General features: G+C 44.9%; 1 protein-coding gene across 8 annotated transcripts in view; it reads left to right on the top strand.

The window, feature by feature from the left end:
• The first annotated feature begins 8,176 nt into the window (after positions 1 to 8,176).
• JAKMIP1 (janus kinase and microtubule interacting protein 1) overlaps positions 8,177 to 14,289 on the top strand; it is an 81,855-nt gene continuing 75,742 nt past the window's right edge. For 6 of the 8 annotated variants that reach the window (XM_072126107.1, XM_072126110.1, XM_072126109.1 and 3 more), the window contains exon 1: positions 8,177 to 8,327. The gene's annotated coding sequence lies outside the window, so the exon portion shown is untranslated. Of the gene's footprint in view, positions 8,328 to 13,808; positions 13,937 to 14,289 lie in introns of those variants that run through there. The other 2 variants (XM_072126105.1, XM_072126104.1) reach the window with 2 other exon arrangements.

Genomic DNA, 14,289 nt, shown 5'->3' with positions numbered 1-14,289 from the left:
TGGTATACTGGTGAGTGATTACCCTGGTATATTGGTGAGTGATTCCCCTGGTATACTGGTGAGTGATTCCCCTGGTATACTGGTGAGTGATTCCCCTCGTATACTGGTGAGTGATTCCCCTGGTATATTGGTGAGTGATTCCCCTGGTATACTGGTGAGTGATTCCCCTGGTATACTGGTGAGCGATTCCCCTGGTATACTGGTGAGTGATTCCTCTGGTATACTGGTGAGTGATCCCCTGGTATATTGGTGAGTGATTCCCCTGGTATACTGGTGAGTGATTCCCCTGGTATACTGGTGAGCGATTCCTCTGGTATACTGGTGAGTGATTCCCCTGGTATACTGGTGAGTGATTCCTCTGGTATACTGGTGAGTGATTACCCTGGTATATTGGTGAGTGATTCCTCTGGTATACTGGTGAGTGATTCCCCTGGTATACTGGTGAGTGATTCCCCTGGTATACTGGTGAGTGATTCCACTGGTATACTGGTGAGTGATTCCCCTGGTATATACGTGAGTGATTCCCCTGGTATACTGGTGAGTGATTCCCCTGGTATACTGGTGAGTGATTCCCCTGGTATACTGGTGAGTGATTCCCCTGGTATACTGGTGAGTGATTCCTCTGGTATACTGGTGATTGATTCCTCTGGTATACTGGTGAGTGATTCCCCTGGTATACTGGTGAGTGATTCCCCTGGTATACTGGTGAGTGATTCCCCTGGTATACTGGTGAGTGATTCCCCTGGTATACTGGTGGGCGATTCCTCTGGTATACTGGTGAGTGATTCCCCTGGTATACTGGTGAGTGATCCCCTGGTATACTGGTGAGTGATTCCCCTGGTATATTGGTGAGTGATTCCCCTGGTATACTGGTGAGTGATTTCCCTGGTATACTGGTGAGTGATTCCCCTGGTATACTGGTGAGTAATCCCCCTCGTATACTGGTGAGTGATTCCCCTGGTATATTGGTGAGTGATTCCCCTGGTATACTGGTGAGTGATTCCCCTGGTAAACTGGTGAGTGATTCCCCTGGTATACTGGTGAGCGATTCCCCTGGTATACTGGTGAGTGATTCCCCTGGTATACTGGTGAGTGATTCCCCTGGTATACTGGTGAGTGATCCCCCTGGTATACTGGTAAGTGATTCCTCTGGTATACTGGTGAGTGATTCCCCTGGTATACTGGTGAGTGATTCCCCTGGTATACTGGTGAGTGATTCCCCTGGTATACTGGTGAGTGATTCCTCTGGTATACTGGTGATTGATTCCTCTGGTATACTGGTGAGTGATCCCCTGGTATACTGGTGAGTGATTCCCCTGGTATACTGGTGAGTGATTCCCCTGGTATACTGGTGAGTGATTCCCCTGGTATACTGGTGAGTGATTCCCCTGGTATACTGGTGAGTGATTCCCCTGGTATACTGGTGAGTGATTCCCCTGGAATACTGGTTAGTGATTCCCCCGGTATACTGGTGAATGATTCCCCTGGTATACTGGTGAATGATTCCCCTGGTATACTGGTGAGTGATTCCCCTGGTATTCTGGTGAGTGATTCCCCTAGTATACTGGTGAGCGATTCCCCTGGTATACTGGTGAGTGATTCCTCTGGTATACTGGTGAGTGATTCCCCTGGTATACTGGTGAGTGATTTCCCTGGTATACTGGTGAGTGATTCCCCTGGTATACTGGTGAGTGATCCCCCTCGTATACTGGTGAGTGATTCCCCTGGTATATTGGTGAGTGATTCCCCTGGTATACTGGTGAGTGATTCCCCTGGTAAACTGGTGAGTGATTCCCCTGGTATACTGGTGAGCGATTCCCCTGGTATACTGGTGAGTGATTCCCCTGGTATACTGGTGAGTGATTCCCCTGGTATACTGGTGAGTGATCCCCCTGGTATACTGGTAAGTGATTCCTCTGGTATACTGGTGAGTGATTCCCCTGGTATACTGGTGAGTGATTCCCCTGGTATACTGGTGAGTGATTCCCCTGGTATACTGGTGAGTGATTCCTCTGGTATACTGGTGATTGATTCCTCTGGTATACTGGTGAGTGATCCCCTGGTATACTGGTGAGTGATTCCCCTGGTATACTGGTGAGTGATTCCCCTGGTATACTGGTGAGTGATTCCCCTGGTATACTGGTGAGTGATTCCCCTGGTATACTGGTGAGTGATTCCCCTGGTATACTGGTGAGTGATTCCCCTGGAATACTGGTTAGTGATTCCCCCGGTATACTGGTGAATGATTCCCCTGGTATACTGGTGAGTGATTCCCCTGGTATACTGGTGAGTGATTCCCCTAGTATACTGGTGAGCGATTCCCCTGGTATACTGGTGAGTGATTCCTCTGGTATACTGGTGAGTGATTCCCCTGGTATACTGGTGAGTGATTCCCCTGGTATACTGGTGAGTGATTCCCCTGGTATACTGGTGAGTGATTACCCTGGTATATTGGTGAGTGATTCCTCTGGTATACTGGTGAGTGATTCCCCTGGTATACTGGTGAGTGATTCCACTGGTATACTGGTGAGTGATTCCCCTGGTATACTGGTGAGTGATTCCCCTGGTATACTGGTGAGTGATTCCCTGGTATACTGGTGAGCGATTCCCCTGGTATACTGGTGAGTGATTCCCCTGGTATACTGGTGAGCGATTCCCCTGGTATACTGGTGAGTGATTCCCTGGTATACTGGTGAGCGATCCCCCTGGTATACTGGTGAGCGATTCCCCTGGTATACTGGTGAGCGATTCCCCTGGTATACTGGTGAGTGATTCCCCTGGTATACTGGTGAGTGATTCCCCTGGTATACTGGTGAGTGATTCCCCTGGTATATTTGTGAGTGATCCCCCTGATATACTGGTGAGTGATTCCCCTGGTATACTGGTGAGTGATTCCCCTGGTATACTGGTGAGTGATTCCCCTGGTATACTGGTGAGTGATTCCCCTGGTATACTGGTGAGTGATTCCCCTGGTATACTGGTGAGTGATTCCCCTCATATATTGGTGAGTGATTCCTCTGGTATACTGGTGAGTGATTCCCCTGGTATACTGGTAAGTGATTCCCCTGGTATACTGGTGAGTGATTCCCCTGGTATACTGGTGAGTGATTCCCCTGGTATACTGGTGAGTGATTCCTCTGGTATACTGGTGAGTGATCCCCCTGGTATACTGGTGAGTGATCCCCCTGGTATACTGGTGAGTGATCCCCCTGGTATACTGGTGAGTGATCCCCCTGGTATACTGGTGAGTGATTCCCCTGGTATACTGGTAAGTGATTCCCCTGGTATACTGGTGAGTGATTCCCCTGGTATACTGGTGAGTGATTCCCCTGGTATACTGGTGAGTGATTCCCCTGGTATATTGGTGAGTGATTCCCCTGGTATACTGGTGAGTGATTCCCCTGGTATACTGGTGAGTGATCCCCCTGGTATACTGGTGAGTGATTCCCCTGGTATACTGGTGAGTGATTCCCCTGGTATACTGGTGAGTGATTCCCCTGGTATACTGGTGAGTGATTCCCCTGGTATACTGGTGAGTGATTCCCCTGGTATATTGGTGAGTGATCCCCCTGGTATACTGGTGAGTGATCCCCCTGGTATACTGGTGAGTGATCCCCCTGGTATACTGGTGAGTGATTCCCCTGGTATACTGGTGAGTGATTCCCCTGGTATACTGGTGAGTGATTCCCCTGGTATTCTGGTGAGTGATTCCCCTGGTATACTGGTGAGTGATTCCCCTGGTATACTGGTGAGTGATCCCCCTGGTATACTGGTGAGTGATCCCCCTGGTATACTGGTGAGTGATCCCCCTGGTATACTGGTGAGTGATCCCCCTGGTATACTGGTGAGTGATTCCCCTGGTATACTGGTGAGTGATTCCTCTGGTATACTGGTGAGTGATTCCCCTGGTATACTGGTGAGTGATTCCCCTGGTATACTGGTGAGTGATTCCCCTGGTATACTGGTGAGTGATCCCCCTGGTATACTGGTGAGTGATTCCCCTGGTATACTGGTGAGTGATTCACCTGGTATACTGGTGAGTGATCCCCCTGGTATTCTGGTGAGTGATTCCCCTGGTATACTGGTGAGTGATTCCCCTGGTATACTGGTGAGTGATTCCCCTGGTATACTGGTGAGTGATTCCCCTGGTATTCTGGTGAGTGATTCCCCTGGTATACTGGTGAGTGATTCCCCTGGTATTCTGGTGAGTGATTCCCCTGGTATACTGGTGAGTGATTCCCCTGGTATACTGGTGAGTGATTCCCCTGGTATACTGGTGAGTGATTCCCCTGGTATACTGGTGAGTGATTCCCCTGGTATTCTGGTGAGTGATTCCCCTGGTATACTGGTGAGTGATTCCCCTGGTATTCTGGTGAGTGATTCCCCTGGTATACTGGTGAGTGATTCCCCTGGTATACTGGTGAGTGATTCCCCTGGTATACTGGTGAGTGATTCCCCTGGTATACTGGTGAGTGATTCCCCTGGTATACTGGTGAGTGATTCCCCTGGTATACTGGTGAGTGATTCCCCTGGTATACTGGTGAGTGATTTCCCTGGTATACTGGTGAGTGATTCCCCTGGTATACTGGTGAGTGATCCCCCTGGTATACTGGTGAGTGATTCCCCTGGTATACTGGTGAGTGATTCCCCTGGTATACTGGTGAGTGATTTCCCTGGTATTCTGGTGAGTGATTCCCCTGGTATACTGGTGAGTGATCCCCCTGGTATATTGGTGAGTGATCCCCATGGTATACTGGTGAGTGATTCCCCTGGTATACTGGTGAGTGATCCCCCTGGAAGTCCTGAGGGAGTTTGGATGGTGTAAGACGTGAGGTGGATATTGTTCTAACATAGAACTAGGGAGAAAGTAGCCTTTATCATAAACTGTGTGAAAATGAAAATATATGTATTCAGGCCACGGGGAGATCATGACCTTCAATGTAGATTTTGCAAAATCAGATATGTCAAAAATCTAAATCAAACCATCAAACCCGACATTATGCTAAACGGCTAACACCAAACATGACTTTACGTGCCTTGGGTGCCCATGATGGCCAAAGTCATATGCAAATAAGCGGAGGGTCACTTTTTTGTCTGAGATGAGTCACTTTTAGAGGCTGCAGGGAGAATGTCACTTCAAACATTCTGGTTCATCTCTGGCAAAAAGTGACTCTTTCCTTTTCATTTTCTTTATCTGACATTAAAGGCAATTTTTCTTTTAGTGAAATGGGTGAGATTTCACAAGAATTAAAGGAATTCTAGAATGGTTGTTTCATCCCCTCCCTGAGGAAGCTGCTAGTTTAGTGGAGTAACAGCTGCTGACAGGTTCCCCTTAATCTCCCCTAAAAGAAACCTATAGATAAATTTCAGCTTAGCAGGTAGTTATGGCCACGGGTAATAAAGCAGCAGCAGGGGACGGGAGATTGAGCAGCATTACTGCAGATTACATGCATGGCCGGCCACAACACAAGCTGATTAGGTCTAATTCAGGAAGACTGGAGATTACAAGTAAAAATAGTAAGGAGATAGCAGAGAGGCTGCCAGCTCTACCCCTGACTAATGCCGAATTTACAAGACGCTCCACTTCTTCATTCATGAAAGTGGAGCAGATTGAGGTGACATATGTACAAAGCTGCGCCATTAATCATGGTAAGGCTCTTAGTGCTGCCGCATCCGGGGATCTGGTGGATGAGCCCCATTGTCATAGACAGCATTACTATGCTTGTTCTGATTCTTTTGTTCATTTACTTGTTATACACATAGAAGCCGCAACATGGCCAGCATCAGAATATTCCACCACACAATGGTGGACAATTTTAATGACTGGAGTCATTTTGTGCCAAAATTTGAGCCTAAATGAAAAGTCTCAGTGACTTTGTTAATTCGGCACAATGGAAAGACGAAAAGAAGAAACTGCACCACAACTTCGCCAAAAAAACACAACACTGGTACAGAAAATTTAAAGATTACCCCCCCCCCCCATTGAGTGTTTGGGCATTCAGCTAATGACGTTCAATAATAATCCATGTACAACATATGTCCTTGGGGGATTAAATCTGGGAGAGTGCCGTGTTGAGAAGGGGTGTAACTATGGGTGATGGCACGCGTTGCGTTTTGAACGTGTTTTTGGCCCGTTTTTTTTAACAGTCCGTCAAAATACGCTTTATTTTTTTAACGCATGCGTTTTTGACCAGTTTTTGCCTGACCTAATATAAAGGGAACCTGAGTCCAAGAAAATAAAAAGAGGTGCATCAATATTGTACATCGGTATAATAAGCAATGAAATATAAAAAGAGGTTACTCCACCTCTACAGCTAGCCCATGCCTTTCCTCAGCATTAACCCTTCTTCTGCCAGGGAGGAGATAGAAGAAGGAAACACTGCAGACCCTGACTCTCTGGAATTATTTCCCATTGGGGTGCACCAGGCCTTATCTTCCCTTCTGGAGAGCAGCAACACATGGTGACACTACCTCGGCGCCTGGCGGACCCAACATAGTTTTGGGTCCACCCCTAACCTAGGCAACGCACTTGGTTTAGCTTGATGGAAATATGTCTTTTTTCAACCGTCCTAACTATGTAACTGAGTGACCACAGACTTCATTGTCTTCCACAAATGTGCTGATGTGTACAGAAATATTGGGAAAAACCATAAAGTAGAAAAAAGTCAAGACCCAACTCGCTTCTGTGCTATAGTTTTCCAATATGCTGTTAATATGTATCTACAGCGTTGGGTGGACGGGGCTTTTATCACACACTGTGCACAGAGCCCCCACTATTTTAAGTGTCCCCTTATATGTCCTCTTACAGAAGCAATATCATCTTTGCCATTTCAGTGACTTTTAGTTGCTTTTATTATTTGACTTTTTACATATGAAGAAACCTGTTAAAGGGGATAGTTCACCACCTGAAATGTGTAATGTAAAAAGGCAAAGGGGGGATTTATCATACCTTGTACACCAGCTTTCTAGTGAACAAAGCATGAAATAAAAGCACGGCCAGGAATTACGTCATTTTTCTCCCCTTGTGCCAATCCACAGGCTGGGGCATAGGCTGAATATAGACCGCGCCAGAACCTACTATATACTCAGAAAGAATTTACTATATACTCAGAAAGAATTTACTATATACTCAGCCAGAATCTACTATATACTCAGAAAGAATTTACTATATACTCAGAAAGAATTTACTATACTCAGCAAGAATTTACTATATACTCAGCCAGAATCTACTATATACTGAGAAAGAATTTACTACAGACGCTGCCAGAATTTACTATATACTCAGCCAGAATTTACTATATACTCAGAAAGAATTTACTATATACTCAGCAAGAATTTACTACAGACCCCGCCAGAATTTACTATATACTCAGCAAGAATTTACTATATACTCAGCCAGAATCTACTATATACTGAGAAAGATTTTACTACAGACGCTGCCAGAATCTACTATATACTGAGAAAGAATTTACTACAGACCCCGCCAGAATCTTCTATATACTCAGCCAGAATGTACTACAGACCCCGCCAGAATCTACTATATACTCAGTCAGAGTCTACTATATACTCAGAAAGAATTTACTACAGATGCTGCCAGAATCTACTATATATTCAGCCAGAATCTACTATATACTCAGAATGAATTTACTACAGACCCCGCCAGACCCTGTTCAAGTTATATCTGAATTCTACACAAGGCATAAATCCAAAATTAAAAAATAGGAGGAATTTATCATAACACCAGCGTATAATTTTTTGAGCATACGTCATGAGGCTTAGACATCCTGATGTATTTGTCGGGAGGCTGCAACGCCGGGCATCATTTTGCATAAATACCTGCAAACATTTAGCACCCTAAGGAGTGCACAGGCACAAGGCAGGTGCACCCTACATTGGCGCCTGCGCACCCTTCATGCCTAAATAGCATAGAGGTGGTTTAATTGCAAGAATAATAGCAATTTCTCACACTGCCCGATTATTCCAACTCTGATAAATCTCCCCCAATGAATCCATAGTGATTGTCTGTTATAATTGCAGTGTTGGAGCTAAAATGTGGCCTTTTATAAGAAGAAATAATTATGAGATGTGTATTAGCATTGGCAGGGTGTAGTATGGGAGTTGTGCCGCTAGATAGCGCTGTGGCGACGCCGCCTTGTATGGAGGCACACGTGGTGCACCCTCTGCTGCTGCTTCCCCGGCGCTGTGCACAGGCAGCACTGCAGCAGCACCAGCTCCACAGACAGCTCCTCCTGACGGGATGGTGGATGGAGGCGGTGTGACGGCCAGCAGCAGCCCTGCAGCATCCCCGGGAAGTGTCCTGCACCAGGGTGAGTGCTGCCCCGTGTGCATTGTGCATTGCTATGTGTATAGATGTGCATGTGATTGCCATCCCTATGCCCTCCAGCAGCTGGCAGGAGAAGGGACCCACCCTTACCCCTCCCCTGATGGCTGCAGAGCCTGCATGGGTGCCTATAGGAGTAGTGTATACAGTGTATAGTATCCCTGACATTATGGGTGTCTGCCCTGCGTAGATAAGGAGAATTGCAGACTTGTGTATTGCTGGAGGGTGTGGTGGCATGACATAGCCGGCTGGATATCCCCCTAACATGGCCTGATGTATACACAGCCGCTCAGTATCACGGCTTAAAAGCTTTCCCACCTACCGTAATAAAATTACAAAAAATCCCCAGTGAATAGAAACCTCCATGTATCATCCTGGGCAGCGCCCGCCTCAGATGGCACCGAACTGGCATCATAACAAGAACAGGATGTGTATCCCCTTAGGGTTCTGTCTAGTTTGGATCGTACGGTCCAAAAACATATTTTATTTTCAATACTGTAATGTGGTTTTCCTTGGCTGGCAGGAGCACAAGCAAAGGAAAAAAAATAAAGATACTTACCTTCTTTGGGTGCCCCATTGCCATGGAGCGGCCCTCTAATCACGTGCAGGAATGGGGAGCTAGGGGACACAAATAATTTTTGTCCTTGACAAAAACCCATTTGAAGACTTGTATCGTTCTGTGTTTTTGATGTAAAAATTGCTGGATGAGGGCTTGTTTTTTTTTGCAGGCTAAGGCTAAGTTCTCACTACCCTTCAAACCGCGGTTCCTTATCTCAGTCAAAAAAAGTAAGGAACGGAGGTTTAAGGTATCAATTAAAAATCCCATCAACATCAATGTAAATTTTAGGTGATCTGTTATGATCAGTTAGGCAGGTACCCGTTATCCATGCAGAGTGCTGCAACCAACGTAAATTTTTTTCTGTCAAAAAACGCATGAAAAACGGACACAGGCATAAACTGAAGATCGCAAAAAGTGAACAAAATTTACATGTCAATGATATTTTTAACTGATACGTTAAACCTCCATTCTTTAGGTTGTGTTATCTTGGCCTAAGCAGTTTTTTTTAATGGCGCCGTTCTTGGGTACATATAACGTATAAATGAGCTTTTCATTTTTATTTTATTTGTTGATATCAGTAAATTCAATCAACACAGGTCCTTGTGGTTTAGTGTCCCAAATTATGTAAAGTGAAGCCTCCTGTCTTTAAGCTCATCAGCCAGACATTCCTGTGCATAAAATGGCCACTGATGGAGGGTCATGTGATCTAATCTGTCCATGAACAATCGCCCTGCCAGGACCTTGATTCATGAATACTATCATAAGATCCAGGCAGGGTGACTGCTCATTGGCAGATAAGGTTGCATGACCCTCCATCTCCGGCCATTTTTTGGTTAGGAATCTCTGGCTGATGAGGTAAACAGGAAGCGGCGCAGAACTCTTAATAGATCTATATTGGGTCACGACCACCCAGCATATTCCTGGTGCCATGAGGTGTGGTGCATGCATCGTAGAAGGTTATGGAGCCATGAAGGAGCCACACAAACTGCGGATAGTTCACGGCCTCTGCACATGCTTAGTGTTTATTTTTTTGTGTCATGCCCATGGACGTAGGTGATGTGTGGCGATTTGGGACACTAAAGATCTGTGAATTGGTTTAGTGTCCTTAAATTCCTCTGATAGGTTCCCTTTGCGTAAAAGGTTCACACTGGGGGACATGTATTATCGTATTTGCGCCTAAAAATGCTGGGATCTTTCTTTTTTTTTGGGCGCAGAATTGTTGCGGATCATTTATAATGAGTTTGCGCCAGAAAGAACAGATGTTTCCGACTATCCCGTCTCCTCCGTCTTTTTTTGGCGCAAGTGGACGTGGCCTAACTTTTCCACATTATCCGTCACATTTATGTGTATTTTGTTGGCATTTTTAGGCGCAATTTTTGGCGCACAACAGACCAGGAAAAAATTGGTCAGAGAGCAAAATAAAGACACAGTCCATGTAAGATTTTGGCACACATCTCATTGATGTGGACATTTTTATGGCGCACGACTGATTATTACCGTCTACCCATTATTTACTTACAACCGTGCGCCACTTTAAAAAATCAGGCTGCGGTTTCCGGAGATTGATCTCTGATGCCGTCAGTCATGCTTGCGCCACAATTAGTAAATTCCCCCCCACTGTGTCTGATTATAAAAAAAAACAATACCCAGTCTGCCCCCTCCCCACAAAATGTTTACAACAATCTGGCTGCTTTCACATGTGGCATTTTTATGCCTTTTTAATAGAAGTTTTGAACTCATTGTAAACACTTGCTTTTTTGGTGAAAGCCCCTATGAATTCATAGGATACGTTTTGCCTGATGTCTTTAAAAATACGTTTCAGAACTGCAATGAAAATGCCACATGTGGATGCGACTTCCGGGTCCATTGTCACCCAAATTGAAAATATTGGCTTCCAGATAATCTTGTCATGGCAGGACTCCTGCTCACAGAGATAACATATTCAATTGTATCTGTTTCTAAAGGACACAGATGCAATTGAATTACAGGAAGTGCAATCACACTGCAGGGCCCTGATCATCTTGCAGTGTCTTGCTGCTGCCTGAGGGTGATGCCGCGCGTTGCGTTTTTGGACCGTTTAACGCATGTGTTTTTGAATGCTTACCATGCATTTGGCTACTATGAACCTGTGTATCTTCATTTCTAAAAGTGTAAACAGCTTTGAAACAGATAAAAACCAGCCAAATACAAGGTAAACATTGAAAATCGCATGCGTTAAAACAGTCCCAGAACACAACGTGTGGCATCACCCTGAGGCCTGCTGTGGTGCGGGTATGTACTCCTGGCTTCTGGAGCTCAGAGGGACCAGGGTTGTGTGCAGGCGCTGGTCAGCAGGGTGCTGACAGGGCTTCTAGGATGGAAGTGGAACAGAAAGCTACTACATATGTTAGCAATAATCTTTAGGTATTTGCTATTGGTTGTCTGGTTATATTTGCATGTAGCTGTACAATTAAGTCTCCAGAATAGATTTTACTGGTGGGTCCAAGGCATCCCAGTGCAGATTTTTCTGTTAAAGTTGCTGTATGAAGGCTTGTATTTTTGCAGAACCAGTTTCATTTTTGAATGGGATTATTTTACATATACATATACTGTACAGGCAGTCCCCGGGTTACGTACAAGATACAGTGATAGGTTTGTTCTTAAGTTGAATTTGTATGCAAGTCGAAACTGTATATTTTATAATTGTAGGTCTAGACAAAAATAAATTTGGCCCAGTGACAATCAGAGTTTCCAAATTTTTTGCTGTAATTGAACCAAGGATTATCAACAAAGATTCCTTACAGACGCCTTACAGCTGATCATTGCAGTCTGAGACTATACTTAGGCCCCTTTCACACTTGCGTTTTCCATGCGCGTTTTCTGCACTTGCTTTTGATGCACAGAACTTGTAACCAATGGGTCTTTTCAGACTTGCATTTTTTTTCACGCACACACGCGCGTTTTTTTTAACTCGCGTTTAAATCTCGACATGCTCTACTTTTGCAAGTCACGCGCGTGAAAAACGCACCATACTATGGAGATGCATCAAAAACGCATTGCACTATGAGACACTTACAAGTGCAATGCAAGTGCAATGCGTTTTTCACGCATCAATTGCCATAGAAAAGATAGAGCTCAGTCCTGAGTCCATTTCACGCGCATTTTCTGCACGTGAAAAACGCATTGAAATTGCATTGAAAACGCGCGTGAAAATCTGAGACACTGAACAAACTCTGACTGAAAACTGATTGAACTCTGATGCAAACTCTGACGTCTGCAACGCAAATGTGGAAGGGGCCTAAAGCATTCAGAGAGCTTCATAAGGCCCCTTCCACACTTGCATTGCAGATAACGTCAGAGTTTGATCAGGGTGCGATCAGTGAAAAACGCACATTTTGCATCAGAGTGCAATCAGTTTTCAGTCAGAGTTTGTTCAGTGTCTCAGTTTTTCACGCGCGTTTTCAATGCAATTTCAATGCATTTTTCAGGCGCAGAAAATGCGCGTGAAATGGACTTAGGCCCCTACCACACTAGCGTTTTTCACGCGCGTGTGCTTTTGACGCGCAGAATTTGCATTGCACTCTGTCCCATTGTTTGCAATGGGCTTGTCCTTATTTGCGGTTTTTTGCATGCGTTTGTTTTGACGCGCGTCAAAATCGCAGCATGCTCTACTTTTGCGTTTCACGTGCGTTTTTCCCGCCCCATTCAAGTCTATGGTTGCTAGGTGACATGAATAGGAGTATTTCCCCTGCTCGAGATCGAGCATTTAATTAAAAAAACACAGTGAAGAACAGTGAAGAATAGAATAAAAACAGTGAACACAGGATCATTTAAGATAAAAACACAGTGCAGAACACAGTGAAGAATAGATTACAGATGTTCGGCACATCTGCTTACTTGTCGGGAGATACGCGCGGAACGGTGCAAACAAAATAGCATGTGAAGAACAATATATTTTTGTATGGAAACATCTGCAATGTGTTCTTCACACACATATATAGCGCGTGAAAAACGCACCGAAAACGGAAGAATAAACGCAAACAACACGCTAATGACTCCAAGGAAAAATGGAACAAAAACGCAGCCAAAAACGTCAGTTTTTCACGCATTGCAGCCTGACGTGAAATGCAACGCTAGTGTGGAAGGGGCCTTAGGACTGAGCTCTATCTTTTCTATGGCAATTGATGCGTGAAAAACGCATTGCACTTGCATTGCACTTGCATGTGTCTCAGAGTGCGATGCGTTTTTGATGCATCTCCATAGACTTGTATGGTGCGTTTTTCACGTGCGTGACTTGCAAAAGTAGAGCATGTCGAGATTTAAACGCACGTTAAAAAAAAAAGCGCGTGTGTGCGTGAAAAAAAATGCAAGTCTGAAAAGACCCATTGGTTACAATGGGTCAGAGTGCAATGCAAGTACAAAAGCATGCGCAGAAAACGCGCGTGAAAAACGCAAGTGTGAAAGGGGCCTAAGGGTAATGTCACACATGGCGTTTTTAGGCCGTTTTCGGTCCGTTTTTAGTTAGTGCGTTTTCAGATCGTAAAAACGGATGCATTTTTTAACGCATGCGTTTTTTACGATCTGAAAACGCACTAACTAAAAACGGCCCAAAAACGGCCTAAAAACGCCACGTGTGTCTTCACCCTGAGGGCGTGTTCACACGTTGCGTTTTGGTTGCGTTTTCATTGCGTTTGAAACGCATATACAACAGCTGATGAGAGGTAATTTGCCTAATTACATTACCGTTTACAATGTTAACGCATGAGTTAACAAAACGCATGCGTTAACGCTTTGTTAACACGTGTGTTAACATCACGTTTATGATGCGTTTTGTAAACGGAAATGTTAACAGTGATGTAATTAGGCAAATCACCCCTCCTCAGCTGTTGTAAATGCGTTTGTTGTAAACGCAATGAAAGCGCAGGTCAAAACGCAACGTGTGAACGCGCCCTTAGGATTGTTCCCCTTTAAGTTGCTTGAGTGGTTCTTGGGATGAGAAGTGGTGTCAGGTGTGTGTGAGCCCAGAGCTCGGCCAGGCAGAGGATGAGGGATAGAAGGTAAGTGTATGGGGAGCTTTGTACAGTGAATTGTGTGTATTTTTGGGTCGGAGGTCCATGTGACCCGTATGTGATGGTGCTGCAGGGTATATGTTAAATACATGTGTGATGATTTATGTACTTGATTCATTGTATGTACACGGTGCAGCCACAGTGTGGGCACCACAAGGACCAGTTTATATGTCTGTATGTGAGCTGGAAAACACTTTGGGGACAGTTATCAATTTTGTTGCTGTTTTGAAAATTCCGTCATGTTTGGGTTTTTACAGTGGAGCACCTGATTTGTCAGAAGTTTCCAGATGTGGATGCCTGATAAAGTAGCACATTTATGTTTAATCGCGGTGAAATTTTGG

The sequence above is a fragment of the Engystomops pustulosus genome, chromosome 1 (genome assembly GCF_040894005.1).
Source record: "Engystomops pustulosus chromosome 1, aEngPut4.maternal, whole genome shotgun sequence".
NCBI lineage: Eukaryota > Metazoa > Chordata > Amphibia > Anura > Leptodactylidae > Engystomops > Engystomops pustulosus.
This window is presented reverse-complemented; position numbering and strand designations above follow the sequence as displayed.